Source organism: Ctenopharyngodon idella, chromosome 9 (genome assembly GCF_019924925.1).
Source record: "Ctenopharyngodon idella isolate HZGC_01 chromosome 9, HZGC01, whole genome shotgun sequence".
NCBI lineage: Eukaryota > Metazoa > Chordata > Actinopteri > Cypriniformes > Xenocyprididae > Ctenopharyngodon > Ctenopharyngodon idella.
Window position 1 is genome coordinate 23,339,043 of NC_067228.1, and position 18,395 is coordinate 23,357,437.

The following is an 18,395-nucleotide window of genomic DNA, read 5'->3' on the forward strand; positions in this document are numbered from 1 at the left end:
TTCCTTGTCACTCCCGAAACTTGTTGTCACTCCTGAAACTTTGCTGTGTGTACTTAACAGCATGAAAAATCTTATTCAGATTATGAATGGGTTATATCAGAAAGCGATCATTGATTATAAAGGCAGCACTCTTTGAAGCTGAAATCAATAATTTGCTAGCATAAAAAGCTAATGCTGAACAAACTTGAGCAGATTCTGACTAAAGTATATGCCTCTGATTAAACATTATGTTCAAATGCTCAAGCTTGTCAGTGATTGGCTACAATGCTCAACACTGCAAAAACACTTTGTAAATAGAAACCTTTGACGCTCTTCACAGAGCGCTCACCCAAATACAGACAGGAAAGTTTGAAAGTAGTGCCCATCACTGTATATCTGATTGAGCTGGTACTTGATACTACCGGTACTGCTGAAAGACTGGAAAGACTTCAAATTCAAATATCGACTTGGTACCAAAGTACCAGTACTTTTGACAAACCTAATTCACATTTCATCTCATATTTTTGAATGAGCAGCTGGCAATAGTAAAGCAGCAGACATTTATAAAAAAACGAGTCCCAGTGTATTTTGGGCTTGGTTATAATTAAAAGTCCTGCATTATGCAATAAATGATGCATGCAATTCTTCTGTTTGTTATTGTTGGTATTTTTGTTCAGTCTGATATTTCATTCCATTAAAACGCTTCTCTCTAGCTGGCCCCATCACAGGAAAGAAAGGCTAAGGACATTAACACATTCATAGATTCAGTAGATACTAGGCACAATAATCTGCATTTCTTTAATTTGATATATTGATATATTCTCATTGATATATTGGTACACAAACCAATTTCTATACATCTGTAATTATTAAAACATGTCTGGAGTATTTTAAACTTGCAGTTGAATGTGTGCCCCAGCCTGTTTACTTAAATAGATTCATGATTTATTTTCAGATTGTATAGGTTTGTTCTATATGAACATAGAGTATTGATTTTATTTGTGTATACCCTGTCCTTGATCTCAGTCATAACAGTCCCTCTAATGTAGCCTTAGTAGTCTCTTTTCAGAGGACAAAAAACTTGCCATAATTAGCTATAGCCGATGATTGTCAGCGCTATTCTTTTCAGAGTGTTTTGTACAGCGTATCATGCTGAGTTTGCAATAGAAGGACAGTCCTTCGAGAAGAAGCCATTATTCTAGAATAAACATGATGGTGCTGCCTGACAACTGAACGTTTATGAATGAAAGACATCAAAATGAAGTGTGCTAAAAGTGGTTTTCTGCCCATGCTCACTCTAGGAGGTGGACAAGTTGAAACTGCCTGTAATGAACCCCCGGGTTTATCTTCTCAGAGTGTGTGATTGAATTGTTATTATTCAGAGAATGGGTTTGTATGTGTTGAACTGCACTGGCTGTACTCTGACCAGGACATTATCACAGAGGAACATTTGTCAAATCGATGTCAGCGTGAGTCTTCATGGAGAATGCTTCTCCTTTTATGGACAGGATGGCAGTTGGTTTCTTTCATCTCCTGGCACCAGGACTCATTTCTGTGAGGGCAAACTCTGAGACTACTTACTGGAGAATAAATATATGCTTTGTTGCTCTGCTTTCTTCTTTTTTTATTCTGCGTGTCTGTGTGTGCTGTTGGGGGCCAGAGTGCATTAACTCAGTCCATATGTTATGTAAGGGATAATATTCATCTGATCGTTATTCGGTCATTTCGTGTCAAATCAACCAAATTTCAGAAACTTCCCCCACTCAAATTTCAGATTTTGTTAATATTTTTGTAAGACTTAAAATTACACTATTGTTACACTATTTATGTAAGAAAGAAAAGATATATAGTGATGAAAGCCAAAATATTAAATGTCATGGATGTATATTTACTGAGTAATACAGTATTTTGTAGAGGGGGTCAAAATAAACAATGATCTTAATATGGGGCTCTAAGGGTAAATTGTTAAATTGTACACATTTTCAGTGGTCAAAAACCAAATGTGGGTCACTTTTCATATAGCTGATACTTTTTTTTTTTTTCTTTCAGAGAGGAATAGCTGAAGAACAAATAATGTTGAAACTAGAATGTGTCTCATTTTTTTTTTTTTTTTTATCAAAACAATTTCATAGATCATACCTGTCTGAGAGCCATAAATATTGTTTTTCCAAAGTTTGCGTGCCAGTAACTCAAAGTATTAAAGATATCTCAGTATGATTTTAGATTCTAATTATTAATAAACTTTTCTTTTGAAATCTTCATTTTCAAGGCCTTACAGTATATGATTCAATTCCATAATGGGGATCTCAATACGGGTCCATTTTGAAATTGTTGAATGTTACATTTCCAATGGTCGAAAACCAAATGTGAGTCACTTTGCATACAGCTGATACTTATTGCATTTAAAGGGGAATTTATGAAGAATATATAATGTTGAAACTAGAAATGCATCTTGTTTCCCTCTATCAAAACAATTGCATAAGCACAAGAAGTGCTTTTTTCTTTTTTTGAACTGTCACCGTTGGCATTTAATGCAACAAAGATTGCTAAAGTCAACAGATTTTACTCATAGACCTACCAGTCTCTGTGTAAAAGTAAAATAATGATGCTGGTATCTTTCTAAAGTCATTTTACCCCCTTGTAATTTGGCTTCAAATCTCAGGTGAAAAATTGTCATTTTGACCCCCTCTACAAAATAGTGGATTACTCAGTAAATATACATCCAGGACATTTAACATTTTGGCTTTCTTCTTCATTTATGTGTTCTTCAACCAGAAAAAATCAAAATTTTTAGCCACGGACCTCTGGTTGAGTTGACAGAATGACCCCATTGTAAAAATTCCCCAAAACACTAATTAGGACCCCAAAGCAGAGCACCAGTTACTTCTATATGAAATGAGAGAGCAAGTCCGTGGAGTGATATGAGAGACAATTTTTTTGTTAGCAAAACCAATGTCAAAGTTTTTATTTACCTGAAAACTGTAACTGAATATAAAATTTCAGTAATTAAAATTGGGTGAAAGATGTCGTGTTATTAGATGGAAAATAAATCAGTCGAGTTTTCTGGGAATGAGCTGCCTTTTAATATTTCAGTCAAACAAATTTACATATTTCTTTCTACTCAAACATAATTTATGTTATCTATATATATATTTATAGATGCTTGCACAGTTAAAATCCATCAATAGAGAAGTGCTAATTAAATATCAAGGTTTGTATTTTGGTCTAAACTGTAAATTAATTTTTTACTGTTTTGGCCAAATATTTTCAGTTGCCAAAATTTCAATGCATCACTACTGGTTTTTATGTCTCTGCTATCACTTCCATGTGATAACAAAATAAGTTAATTTGATTTAGGTGTCACAACATTTATAATATACAGTATGAGTATTCAATTTGAGATTAGCTAAAGATTACTTTTAACAGTATTATTAAATTTTAATGTTTTAAAGATTAACTTTATATGAGTGTTAGAGGGCAAGGTTAAAACGGGCACGAACAATTAAACATCTAAGATTGGCCGTTAAATGTAAATCAAATGTTGAACACTGGCTGATATGGTTACATTATATTGTGCAAAAATCACTGTAATATTCACATTGTTGCTCAATATATCTGATATTGAGCAACACTGAATATTAAAGTGATTTTTAGTGTGCTGTTTTACACACACGACCCTTTGGGCTCCTAAACACCTTGTCATGGCTTATTTTGAGTGTTGTCTTCATGCTGTGTGTTTTGAAGTCTGAATTATTTTAAGTAATGCTGCTTCACTTTGGTTATTTAGTAATTATTACTCTGAGCAGATTATAATTCACACTTGACTGTTTTAACAGTAATCACATACTAGAGTAATTTGTTTATCATAGTGTTTTTTTTGTTGTTGTTTTTTTTTTTTTTTTTTTAAATGGCTTCTCAGACATGCTTTTTAGTGCTTAGTCATCTTGATTGCATCATTAATGGCAATGGGACATTTAGTGTGTGAATCAGATGTATGTTGCCATTTGGAAAAAGGACATTGAGGCCCATGTTTCACATTTAATTCACCATCTGAGAGCGATTACAGCATAGGAGATGGAGCTGCTGCATCCAGAATCAGCAGTCAGGCCTTTCTGTCTTCTCCTCCTCCTCCACACTCTGTCCCTCAACCCTCTCGCGAATTTAGTGAGATGTAAAAGCGGCAAGCAGGCGTTTCGTTGTGAATCGTCCTCCAGCTTCATGGTGCAGTGCTGCCTAGGGCTGTGACGGTAATTTTTCACTACCGCGGTGGGAAATCACCAACAACCGCCGGTGTTGCGGTGGTGGGGTCCCGGTTGGTTTTGTATATAGACCCTATATGTATCGTTGACCCTAAACTTATAGTCAGCAAGAAAAATAACAAAAGGAACCATTTAAAACAAAACGAACTGGATTAGAAACTTAATTACGTAAGTATAAGTATTATAACTTTATTATTATAAAACGGACTTAAACTGGGTGCTCGCCTGTGTGTATCGTTTTCATTTTATTCTGGAGACTGAACTCGCACTCTGCTGCCACACTGGAGCGCACTCACCACCAACTGGACAGGGGTGAGAATTACAGTTACAAGCAACATCAGCCTCAGTTATCTGTCAAAATGACGGACGGGCTGCAGATTTTTTCCGTCACTGCTAAAAAAATTCTGTAAATGACGGAAAATTTTCGGTTAACGCGACCTTTGAGATTATATATATATTTACGTCACACTACCGCCGGTGACACTCCACGACGCGGTTGTCATGCCTACCGTCACAGCCCTAGTGCTGCCCTCTCCTCAGGCCAGAGAAACCAGACGACCAACTAGGTCAGAGTGTCAGGAACAGGCAGGCAAAACACTGGCTAGAGAGCAAGAGACACACACACAGAAAGAAAGAAACTGACAGAGATGGTAAGAAGGAGAGAAAGAGAGGGGGATGGAGGCAGTGCTGCTGAAGTGAAACTGTGTGTTGTCAGTATTTGTAAGAGTCCACAGTCAAGTCAAACTTTATTTATAGAGCACAATTTTACACAACCAAAGTTGATCCAAAGTGCTTTACAGAGATAAATGAGATATTTTTGTTTGATACAGCTGTTTAATGCGTAACCTTTTTGTTTAAAATGGAGATCACAATTCTCTTATGATTCTGAATAGACAACTAAATAAAATTTACTAGAGGTTCTGACAAAATGTTAATTGCTGCAGTTTAATTAATTTGAATATTTGTTTTTTTGTTTTTTTTAAATTGTTGAATGAATTCAATGACGCACTCAAAGACTTCAGTTGTTTCTTTACTGGTTGAATCAGTGTTTTTGAATGAATCTCTTGGATGAATGACTGATTCAATGACAAATAATTTTTTTAATAGTCCCTTGTCACCACCTACTGGTTTAGCAATGCCATTGATACAATCTTTATTTGATGCATCTAGTTACTTTCAAAAGGTGATTTACTCTATTTTGGTCATAGACATCAGTGTTTATATCCGAACTATAAACTTTTATCCTAGTACTTCTGTGATATAATTTGAATTATTGTAACACAGTAATAATGATACTGTGTAGTTAAAATGCCAGCATGAATGCAGATTTAAATGTTCTGCTGTGATTGTACTTGTCAAAGGTTTAATAGATATAGCCGAATCGTTGTCATTTAGGAGTAAGATTGCGTGGGTGTTTGAATAGAGATTGCAATCTTTTAACGATTAATCGTGCAGCTCTAGTATGTACTGTAACACTGCTGAAATGACTGCATTTGAACTGATCTGAGCCTGTTTAAATCTTACAGACTGGTCTGGAGCAACGCTGTCTTAGACAGTCAGACATCCTTGTGAAGGAGGAAAAAAAAAAAGTTCTTGTGATTTCATGGGTGTGATGCATAATACATCATCGGATTGGTATTGATTAGTGCTGTCCCCCCCAGTGCTGTAGGTTTGGGCAATATATTGAATATTTCTGGTACATTGATAGTAGTTTGTAGAATAAACCAAAGTTGTGAATTTCATGATGATTTTAGACTTGGCCATTAAAGTTAAACAATGTGACTGTTCTGGTTGGCCTTTTTGCAACTTATATGTGACCCTGGACCACAAAACCAGTCTGAAAGCTGAATAAAGCTGATAAATAAGCTTTCCATTAATATATGGTTTGTTAGGATAGAACAATATTTGGCCGAGATACAACTATTTGAAAATCTGGAATCTGAGGGCGCAAAAATGAAGTCCTTAGCAATGCATATCTACTCACAAAAATAAATTTTTGATATATTTACGGTAGGAAATTTACAAAATATCTTCATGGAACATAGGGCTGCTCGATTATGGCAAAAATCATAATCACGATTATTTTGGTCAATATTGAAATCACGATTATTTAACATGATTATTGATGGGTGATATGATCAAAGTCTTATTTCATGATATGAGTAATTTTAAATGTCATTGAAATTTCACAATTATCAATACTTCAGCAAAAACTAATCAGGTTAATTAATGTAAGTAAAAAGTCTAAAAAACAGCTACAGAAGACAATAAACAGTCAACAATTAAACAAGAACAAAGAAACTACAAACAAAGCAGACAAAAAATACAACAGAACAAAAATACAAATGAAATAAACAGTGCTTTAGGTTTTTCAGACAGATGTACTAACAGTGGTATTTAGATAAGTAATACCCAACCGAAATTGAATAAAGTAATCAAATGTAAAATAAATGCTGTATACATTAAATATAGACTAATTCTTATTTAAAACTAAATGCGCTTCTTAATAGCACGGTTTATGTTTAATATAAAGCATGTCCCAAAGTTTAGCAACAGTAGACTGCATTTTACATCCCTCTCTTATTCAGCTGATTTTTATGTTAAGTTTGGGTTAGGGAGGAATAAAAGTGCACCACTGTGAAGGAAAGGAAGGTGTGCTGAACGGAATGCAGCAGCGGTACAGTAATCGTTTTACCTCGATTATCTTGTTTTCATAATCGTTGGAAGCTAAAATCGAAATTGAAATCGAGAATACGATTAATTGCACAGCCCTAATGGAACATGATCTTTACTTAATATTCTAATGATTTTTGGCATAAAAGAAAAATCGATAATTTTGACCCATGAAATGTATTGTTGGCTATTGCTACAAATATACCCGTGTGACTGGTTTTGTGGTCCTGGGTCACATATGACTTGTAAATATGAGTGCGCATAGACAGCAAGTTTAAAAGTGTTTCTGATTTAAAGAGTTCTTTTGAGCTGTTTAAGGAGTGTAATCTATAGGGCTGCCCCCTAACTTGGCCTAAACGTTAGCTGATGAGAAGAGGCTTGCTAGACTAAATTAATCCGTCGGTTAGTCGCAGAAAAAAAAAATCCACAGGAGTTGGCGAAGTCATGCAGTGACAGGTCGTTAACACGGCTGGTCCATGCTGTAACATGTCGGGCAGAAAATCCGAAGTGTGGGAACATTTCAAGAGGGTTAATAATGACCACAAATGGGTGACGTGAGACTTCAAACATGACTTGTCATTTAAAACATGTTAGTAGTAGCCTAAAGTTAGCCACTTAACATGACTTCTCGCTCTATAGTTAATGTGAACCATTTATATTGTAGGTTTTTTATTTTGTATGCGTTCTGATCTCAGAAAAGTTAATGCAGTGTTTGCTGGTGTCACTGCGGCAAGCTTTATCTAGTATTTCTTCCCCAGCTAATCAACAAGGTGCTTGAAGTAATTGAATTTGACTTTTTGAAATTTAAGTCATGGAAAACCCTTGAAAACAGTCATATTTATGAAGCACTTAAAAAGGGCTTGAATTATTATGAGACAATATATGGGTGGTTGACATATAAGCCTGAAAACATTTTTTTTTTTTTTTTTTAACTTTTTTTAAACAAATATTAGGCATAAAAAATATTGAGTTGTTTTGTGCTGACTCTTGAATTTCCAAAAATATATGTGGTCTTTTAGATTTTGTATTGGAAATTGGATTTATTCACCAATTTGTTGCATTTGTGCCTAAAATTGTCATATGGTGTGACATAAAAGTTATTTTATATAAAATGAAAGTGATATATATATTTATATATGAAATTTAGTGTTTAAGTTTTTTTTAGGGAAAAACACACATACAATCTTTACACAAAAATTAACACTGCAATCCTTCTGATATATAGAGCCATTTCGCAAAATTATATTGCTCATATATTTCCATATATATGATAGAGATTTCATTCTTCAGGTCAGTCATATATTCATGGAAAAAAAAAAAAATCAGCTTGAATGTGGAAAGCGATATCTATGTCATAGTGTCCTTTCAGTGGTTAGGGGATTTCCCATGACTAGGACAGCGCTGGTCAATGGATTGATCTCTTTAAAGTGAAGCGTGAAATTCAGCTTCACCCCGGAGTCGCTTTGCTTGTTGGTTGCACCTTGTAAGGTGTTGTTCAAAGTTCTGTGATTTGAAAATCACATGGAAGTGTTTGAATTTGAAAGTGGGAGCGTTTGAAAGCAGGCGTCTATTAGCAGACTTGTCCGTGATAGACAGCTTCTTCCAAATGCGTATCTGTGTAAGTGCTCGGTGAAGAGCGTCATTGATGACTATTTATAAAGTTTTTGAAGCATTGATCACTGAAGCCAATCACAGATATATCCGATGAGCCGTGAACACAATGGCAAATCAGAGGTGTTTAAGAATCCACTCAACAGCGCTCAAAGCGTCACATTTTTAAAATTTCAGTACTGACTTGGTACCGAAGTGAAGTCGGTACTTTTGACAACTCTACATGACGGTTTGACGAATACATGTACCGCTACACCCCTAATATATACATATACAAAATAATTGTTTTTGTTAAAATGTCTATATTGTACATCCCTAGTTTTTTTTTTTTTTTTTTTTTTTTTAAGTTTAAAGAAATTTATTGAGAATGGTGTATGTGTGTGTGCACACAGTGCCATATATATCCTTTACTTTCAGCATGGCCAGTCTGTCTGCTCATGTGTAGCACAGGTCACTGTGTTCCATTTTCATTATCTGTGCTTAATGATGGTTTCATTAAATCTTTGTTTTCCCGACAACAGATGCAGTAATAACACTCAGACGGACATTCGCACTTCAAACAGTTTGGGGCATTGAAGCCATATACCAAACCTGTAGTTCTATGCATATATTTAAATCCCTGTGCTGTTCATGTCTCTTCTCTGTCTCTGAATGCTCATGCTTGGTTTTACAGTCATTTAAAAAGGACACAGATCACCTATAAACTGTAGCCACTGAAGCCACACACTTGCTTTCCACATTTGGTTGCTGCTTCTCTCTCTGTGTGAGTTTTTGTCATCAGACCGGCTCTAGTCTTGTATGTGGCTGACGTACTGACAGGCAGCAGTTATAGTGACATGAGCCATAATTCTCTTGCAGTACACAGAGAAACTCGTACTGGGAGACATGCTGATATTTTCTTGGCCAGTTCTGCATTCATATGCTGGTGAAGATGAAAGAGAGATGAGTCTGTGTGTGTAGGAGGAGAGACGGTGTGGGCTGCTTTGAGTCTCGGTTTAGTCTTCCACATCTGCGATACATCCTCGACTGCACGTTCACATGACAACGCATCAGTGTTGTGGGTGCTGCTTTCAAACTCTGGCAAACTCACAATTTATGTAGTCAAGCTATCCATTTGAAGCAGTAATACTGAAACAGTTGTTTTTCTAATTATACAGTTACAAGATTTAATTCATTTAACATATATATAATATTAGTATTCATTCATTAACCATTTCAGTCGTATCCAATTCTTGGTGATTCTATGGACCATCTCCCGCCATATGCGATAGACTGTCCATGAATTTTCTTGCCAATTATTTTTTTTTTTTCCGGGGTAGGTTGCCAGGTCTTTTCCCAACCTTCTCCATTACATGGCTTGGGTCTCAGACGCTCATTCACACCTACGGGCAATTTCCTAGTCTCCAATTCACTTATACTGCATGTTTTTGGATTGTGGGGAAAACCGGAGCAACTGGAGGAAATCCATGCAGACACAGGGAAGGGCTCCACACAGAAGGGCTCAGCCGAGACTCGAACTGGGGACATCCTTGCTGTGAGGCGACAGTGCCACAAAAACGGTGATCTCAATTAGGATGACAGCTTCAAACATACATGTGCAAAACTCACCACCATCATGCTAGGCTGGTTGTACGGGCATTGCTTTGTGATTGCTAAAGTATTCTGAGTGGTTTTAGCGTGATGCTACACAGTTGCTGGGTGATTGCTAAGGTGTTCTGGGTGGTTGCTAGATACTTACTGGCCCAAATCTAGAGCTTACCCCTAGTCTCAGTGGCAATGTATACATACTGCTTCTAGATGAAGATTCAATGTATGTCTATGGGTTTTCTTTTTCCTGTTTTATTGTCCACCAGGTAAAAAAAAAAAAAAGCTTTCCAATCACCTAAAAAAGTAAGTAGGGGTGTGAGGGGTGTCCAATCCTGCTCCTGGAGAGTCCAACACGCTTGCTTGTTGTTTTTTCTATTGATCCTGAAGACCTTAAGACCCCAATATACTCATAACGAAGTGCTTTTTCGTTTTTCGCTTTGGGGTAAAAGAAGTTCGAAATACGTGAGGCATACTGCTAGCAAACATCCGATGCCACCTACACTGCTGAGAGTGGCGTTTAGAATAATTTGTTAATACAGTGGGGAAAATAATTATTTGATCCCCTGCTGATTTTGTTAGTTTGCCCACTAATAAAGAAATGAGGGGTCTATAATTTTTATGGTAGGTTTATTTTAATAGACAGAATATCAAACAAAAAATCCAGAAAAAACGCATTATATAAAGGTTATAAATTGATTTGCATTTCAGTGAGTGAAATAAGTATTTGATCCCCAAGCAAAACATAACTTGGTACTCGGTGGAAAAAAAACCCTTGTTGGCAAGAAAAAGAGGTAAGACATTTCTTGTAGTTGGTCACCAGGTTTGCACACATCTCAGGAAGGATTTTGGTCCACTCCTCTTTACAGATCCTCTCTAAATCCTTAAGGTTTCTTGGCTGTAGCTTGGCAACTTGAAGTTTCAGCTCCCTCCACAGATTTTCTGTAGTATTAAGGTCTGGGGACTGGCTAGGCCACTCCATGACCTTAATGTGCTTCTTCTTGAGCCACTCCTTTGTTGCCTTGGCAGAATGTTTTGGGTCATTGTCATGCTGGAAGACCCATCCATGACCCATCTTCAGTGTTCTGGCTGAAGGAAGGAGGTTCTCGTCCAAGATTTTACGGTACATGGCCCCGTTCATCGGCCCCTCAATGCAGTGAAGTCGTCCTATACCATTAGCAGAGAAACAGCCCCAAAGCATAATGTTTCCACCTGGATGGTGTTCTTGGGGTCATAGTCAGCATTTCTCTCCCTCCAAACACGGCGAGTTGAGTTGATGCCAAAGAGCTCAATTTTGGTCTCCTCTTACACAGCACTTTCTCCCAAGCCTTCTCTGAACCATTTAGATGTTCTTTGGCAAACTTCAGACGGGCCTGTACGTGTCTTTTTGAGCAGGGGGACCTTGCGGGCAGTGCAGGATTTCAATCCATTGCGGCGTAGTGTGTTACCAATGGTTTTCTTGGTGAATGTGGTCCTAACTGCCATCATTTACAAGCTCCTCCCATGTAGTTCTGGGCTGATCCCTCACCTTTCTTATCATCATCATCTTTACCCCATGAGGCGAGATCTTGCATTGAGCTCCAGACCGAGGGTGATTGATGGTTTTGTATTTCTTCAATTTCCGAATAATCGCACCAACAGTTGTCTCCTTCTCACCAAGCTTCTTGCTGATGGTCTTGTAGCCCATTCCAGCCTTGTGCAGGTCTACAATCTTGTCCCTGATGTTCTTTGACAGCTCTTTGGTCTTGCCCATGGTGGTGGAGAGGTTTGAATGGAAGATACAGATTCTTTGGACAGGTGTCTTTTATACACATAATGAGCTGACATTAGGAGTACTTTCTTAAAGTGACGGGACTAATCTGTGTTCGACATGGGCACATAAACAATCTGTAGGAGCCAGAATTCTTGCTGGTTGGTAGGGGATTAAATACTTATTTCACTTGATCAAATGCTAATCAATTTATAACCTTTTATATTTTTTTTGGTTGATATTCTGTCTCTATCCATTAAAATAAACCTACCATAAAAATTATAGACTCCTCGTTTCTTTGTAAGTGGGCAAACTTACAAAATCAGCAGGGGATCAAATAATTATTTTCCCCACTGTATGTGCTGAGCTCTTTCCTTTCAATAACAAAATAATCACACAAAAATGACAGCTATGAGAAAACTGTAGTTAAGAAAGCATCTGATCATAGCGATGCTAGCAATTCGGCACTCCAGTAAAGTCACGTCACGTTTATTTATATACCACCTTATAGATTGTAAAAAGCAAGCAGACATGAAAAAAGTGTCAGTGTCTCTTTCAATTAGAATTACAACTTAATTTTCCACTGTAAAGTGGCTCTCCAGTGTGTTCATGTTTTCACTCTTGGAAGTCTGACCTCGAAGAACTGAACAGAAGAAATTAACCGGCGGAGCCTCAGAGCACACCTATTACGTTATCACCATAAACCAATGGTAGTTCGATGATGTTTTCAAGCCAGTGAGAACTTTCCAGAAAAGTTCACTTTGACAAGCTGTTTCAAACTTTTGAAACACAAAACGAATTTTGATTTGGCCTGATTTTGTTCAAATTGATGTCACACCAGTTCGTTCTTCGATTTCATTTGAAGCATATTGGGGCCTTTAATTAGCTTCTTCAGGGCTTGGATTCACAAAAAACTAGTTAAGAAAAAAAGTTAAGAAGTTAATAAACTGGACTAACAGAGCAATCGTACCAGAGTTCGCCTTAATCTAACCAAATCTGCCAAGTTTGAACGCACCCAGGTTATTCACAATGATTTTAGGAGCATTCTTTTCAGGAGTTAAAATTTGAAGTTTACCCAGCCCAATGAGCTATAATGAGTAGTGATGCTTAAAAGAGCTGTACAGTGCTTTGCAGGGACTTCTGGGTACACTATTGAGCAATGACTTGTGGTTGACTATACATTTTTGAATGGCTGGTAGTGATGTATAAAAAGCAGTGTAAGGCCCATATATCATTCAATAAGACACACATCTTGCTGAAATGAAAAGGAAACTTTATTTTTGGAAAGCTTTATTGAAAAGAACCCTCTGAATGAACAGATTTGCTCAGTTGAATTGTACAGCACTACTTGAGACATCCTCTGACAGTATGATTATTGCTTCAGCTCATTTGTAAGGTTCATTGCTTTCAGCTGTGCTGAGCTACAGTCACACTTCTGAAAAGTGTAGTCACGTCAGTAACGTCACCAGTAGTCTGACACCCTGTTTGAAAAGCTCTTGCTGCTGAAAGAGGTCTCTGATGAGGTGAAAAGAGCTTTGAGCTCTGTGCATTAACATGAGGAACAAAAGTGTCATCAGCGTCTCTTGTTCTACCCACCTGTTCATTTTCAGGGTGCAATTATTTGAGTCATCACTGAAAAATCGGTGTCCTTCTGCTGTGGTCAGTGCTGTAAGCATACAGCTGAGCAGTCATTAATGAGCACACTACCGTGTAATTACCCACGAGCCCTGCCTCCACTTGTGTGCGACTGAAACAGAGATGTATTTTGTTGGTGGGCTGAGCAGTAAATTACTCCTGTTGTACCTGCTCTCTTTTCCAGTGTTGTTCATTTCAAATCAAAGCAGTTGAAACAATGAGCAAACGTTCACTTCATTACTACACCTGTTTGAGAAACGTCTATATAATCGCTTCTTAAATTATTCCCTCTTCACAGGCAATTGTGATTTGTTTATATGACAACATGTCATGTAGATGCACTGTGAAAATGTTTTTGTGAAAAGTTAAAACAAATGTGCACTACATTTTTACTGTAATATTGTGAAATATTATTAGTTTAAAATATATTCAAATAGAAAACAGTTATTTTAAAATGTATTTTATGGCAAAGTTGAATTTTCAGCATCATTACTCCAGTCAGTGTCACATGATCCTTTTGAAATCAGATTTATCAATGTTGAAAACAGTTGTGCTGCTTCATATATATTTTTTTATTTTTTTTATTTTCAGGATTCTTTGATAAATAGGAAAAAAAGTTTATAAGAACAGCATTTATTTCATGAAAAATAAATATTTTGGAACATTATCAGTGTCTTTACTGTCACTTTTGATCAATTTAACACTTCCTTGCTGAAAAGTATTAACTTCTTAAAAAGAAAATCTTACTTATCCCAAACTTTTGAACAGTAATGTATACTACAATATACAACACTATATATTAAATATTAAAAAACTATATATTACCTTCAGTAAGAAAAGCATCTGAAAAGCAATGCATTATTATAAAGAATGAAAACATAGTTTGATTTACTGTACATCTTTTCTTAATTTGTAGTGCTGTTGATTAAGAAAAACCTTTAGTACAAAAAAAACACTAATTACCAGACCAGAGGTCTGGATCCTGACTCAAGATTGGTTCCATCTGGACTGCAAATTATTCAAGCTATTATAAGTATATAAACAGTGCTTTTGTTTATCTGAAGTGCCAAATACCATAGAAATAGTGTACAGTATTTACACAAATCACTGGAAACAGTGAAGCTGTGTTTCTGCGGCTTGTTAATTCTTGTGCACAGGGACCAACAAACAGAACACACATGCTAATGCTAACTGAATGTCACGATGACCACCCAGTGTGGAAACGCTCATAGTCATTTACTTCTGTTATCCAGTTGTCCAGATTCATGATGAATAAGCTTAGATTTCGAGAACTATTTGTATTGTGAAAAGTTCTGTGCAAATATATTTGGGATTTGGAAACTATTTGGGATTTATTATTTCTTTTACTAGGTATTATGGCTGCTAACCCGACAATACCCCACTTTGGTGAAAAATGGTTTTGGTTGGAACTTGTTCTGAGATGTTTTGATTTTCCTATTTGTGCTCTTAGTGTATTTCCAGTGTGTTTTTAATGAGTTTCCCAGATCTCTACTGAAAAGTGTAGGTGTGATGATATATTCAGCAGTGTCTCTGTTACTTTGTTCACCTGAGCATCTCTAAATGAGCGGTGCTGGTGCATCACAGCATTTGTGAGGGCTGTGATTCCTCTCCAGACGCGGTTTCTCGTAGGTTCAGCTCTGTGTAGGAGGGTCTCTCCTCCCCCGCTCCCTCTGCTCAGATGCAGCTGTGATGTCATCAGTGTGGGTCAGCGCACTGCGTCTGCATATTAGTGTCAGTGTGTCGTTGTGTGTCCTGGGGGAGGACGGGCCTTCCTGGCCTACATGCCTGCCCACTGCAAGCCCACAGCTTCTTCAGTGTTTCAGTGCCGTTAATGCATGCAGTGGTGCAAATCTTTGTGAAAATAAGTTAATCCATGCGAATGAATGATTTCTTTTTTGTGTCATGTGTTTGGCTGCTTGTTAACTGCTCTGCTTTAGTGCAGCACAAGGGATGGTTCACACAGAACGTGTTTTTGCTGTTAAAAAAGTGAGACGCAGGTCAGTGGAACGAAAAAGGTGCAATGTCTAGAGATGTGTTTTTTAAAAGTTGAACTTTTAACGTGAGCTCCGCATTTTTATCGTGCCGTGTCATGAGCAAGATGCTGCAAAAGACGTGAGATTCGAGCGCAATGGTTAAAGACGTCTGTCTAGCGTGTTTATATTGAAAAACAATGGAAAAGTAGCGCAGTGGAATGGAAAAACGCATTTTTTATTTATTTATTTATTTTTGCCTCAAGATTGTATGCCTGTAACTCAAGAAGTATTAAAGATATCTTAATATCAGGATTCATACAAGGTGCTTAAATTGCTTGAAGTACTTGAATTTTACTTTTTGAAATTTGAGTCCTGGAAAACCTTTGAAAACAGCCATATTTATGAAAAGGTACTTGAAAAGTGCTTGAATTATTGAAAGACAATATAAATGAATTTAGTGTTTAATTTTATAGATAAAACAATCTTTTCATGCAAAATTAACGCTGTAGCCCGTCTGATATACATATAGAGCCATTTCGCATGGCTATGAGCATGATATTGCTCATATAAATATCCATAAATAAACAGCCGTATATGATACGGCTTCAAGTCAATCATAAATTCATGGGGGGAAAATCTATTTAAATACCATTTGGTTTTATTAGTTTATTTTTATTTATCTATTTACCTTTTTGAGAATTTGAAAGATAATAAAGATATGAAATGAGATCTCTGATTGTAGTTGTGTAAACCAAAAAAAGTAGTGCTTGAAAAGTCCTTGAAAGTCCTAGAATTTCTTTTTACAGTATCTGTACAAACCTTGTAATATCCTTTTAGATTCTGGTTCATAACAAACTTTCCTTTTGGTATCTTCATTTTAAAGGCCCTCGATGGTTCAATCCCAGAGAAATGGACATGTTAATGTGGCTCCATGAGAAAATTGTACATGTTTTAGTGGTCAAAAGCCAAATGTGGGTCACTTTGCATACAGCTGATACTTTTTTTCTTTTAAAGAGGAATATCTAAAGAACAAATTGGTGATTGACCGATATTGATTTTTTTTAGAACCGATACCGATAATTGATGTGCCCGATAACCGATATGCAGAACCGATATTTATTTACTGTTATACTTCTGTTTTTGACACAATTACAACACCACTGAACTGAATGAACCATTTTATTTAGCTATAACAATCACTCCCTCCTTGCATAGAAAACAAAACAAATCTTATTTATACACCAATAAATAGAGGGGTCTGAAAGTGCAAAAAATAAAGTGCAGTTACTAAAATGTTTTTGTTAAAAATTAGTAATCTTTCATGTTAATTTGAATCTTTATATTACAAAAATAATTGTATTTATAAAAACCATCAGCAGCAACACTAATGTTACCATAAGCAAAATAAATGTAGAATGTCTACTGTTTTCAAATGGAGAAAATAAATTAAAGACAGGAGTCATATCAGCTTTGCAGAAATGTAATACTTTATTTTAAACTACAGTTTTAGTAGATTTATAAGCTGTTTAATAAGCTAAAGTAAAGAGTGAAGAATAATTCGCTGGATAATGTTAAATAACTGAATAATATTCTCTGGAATATTGGAATATAACAAACAAAACATTGTATTTCTCCACTGGTATATCAGAATTATTAATAATGTTTTTGTCGTTTTAGATTATGAAATATCTGCTGACAAAGCGCTGTTTATCTATGCATTTACACAGAACTATACTCAAACTGTGATCGCTCACAGAGATAATAAATAATCAATTTCCATAGAGTTGTTTACTTGGATGTTTATTAGCGAATTAATGGTTATATAGTAAATGTTTATATAATGATGGTGTTTTAAACAAGTGAATCTTGTTAAAGGTTACATGCGGTGGCCTTGCTGGAGCATTTCCTGAGCATCAACCCGCTGAATGAACAGCAAAATGCAGACGACTTCACGAGACTAATGATGAGCATGGACAACAGAGAGAGAATTAAATTCAGCGCTTTTATTTCCAACATGTGCTCATTCATGGCTGTATTATTTAATTCATGCAAAGTTACATCTTTATTGGCACAGGACTTGCCGGGTTATCTTACGTGACTCCGTGAGCTTGTCTCTATTTTTTTAGAGACAAGCTGCATAAACTAGCTACATTTCAGGCATTTATGTAACACATCTAATTTGTGCATTAATGACTGTTATGTTAAATAAAGTTTACTAATTACAGCAAAGCAGGTAAGTATACTTTACCTGTGCACGCCGTTGTCTTGTCTCCCCTCAGATGCGCTGTAATGGCGATCCTGCGCACAATTCTCAAAACACCCACAAGATGGCGGCCTTTATCGGTAAATACGATATTACAAAACCGATATCCGATTATGGTAAAATCCTTAAATATCTGGGAAAATATCGGTAAATCGATATATTGGTTGATCTCTAGAACAAATAATGTTGAAATTAGAAATGTATCTCTTTTTTTTTTTTTATCATCTCAGTTGCATAGAACATACCTGTCTGAGTGCCATAAATATTATTTTTCTAAAGTTGTCATGCCTGTAACTCTAAAAGTATTCAAGATATATTAATATCCTTCTAGATTCTCATTATTAATAAACTTTTCTTTTGGAATCTTCATTTTTAAGGCCCTGTGTAGTTTGAAATTTGTGATGGTAGCTGGCATGGCATTAAATTACACTGTTGTTAATGTTGCTTATATACCTATCAATATATAACACCATCAGCAACGCTGCTCTCTTGTCTGGCACTGAAAACTTTTTATTAGTTAACCTAATTATTGTGTGCTTGTTTGGGGTAGTTTGGGTTCCACACTGGTCTCTTGTCGTGTGGTCTGTTACAGTGGTTTGTATAATATAGAGCACAGTCAAAGTATGTGAGGTGACTGTTCCCTGCTG

At 36.3% G+C, this 18,395-nt stretch overlaps 1 protein-coding gene across 18 annotated transcripts in view; it reads left to right on the forward strand.

Annotated features, from left to right (window-relative positions):
* abi2a (abl-interactor 2a) overlaps nucleotides 1–18,395 on the forward strand; it is a 44,400-nt gene that overhangs the window by 5,644 nt on the left and 20,361 nt on the right. The gene's annotated exons all lie outside the window — the stretch shown is intronic.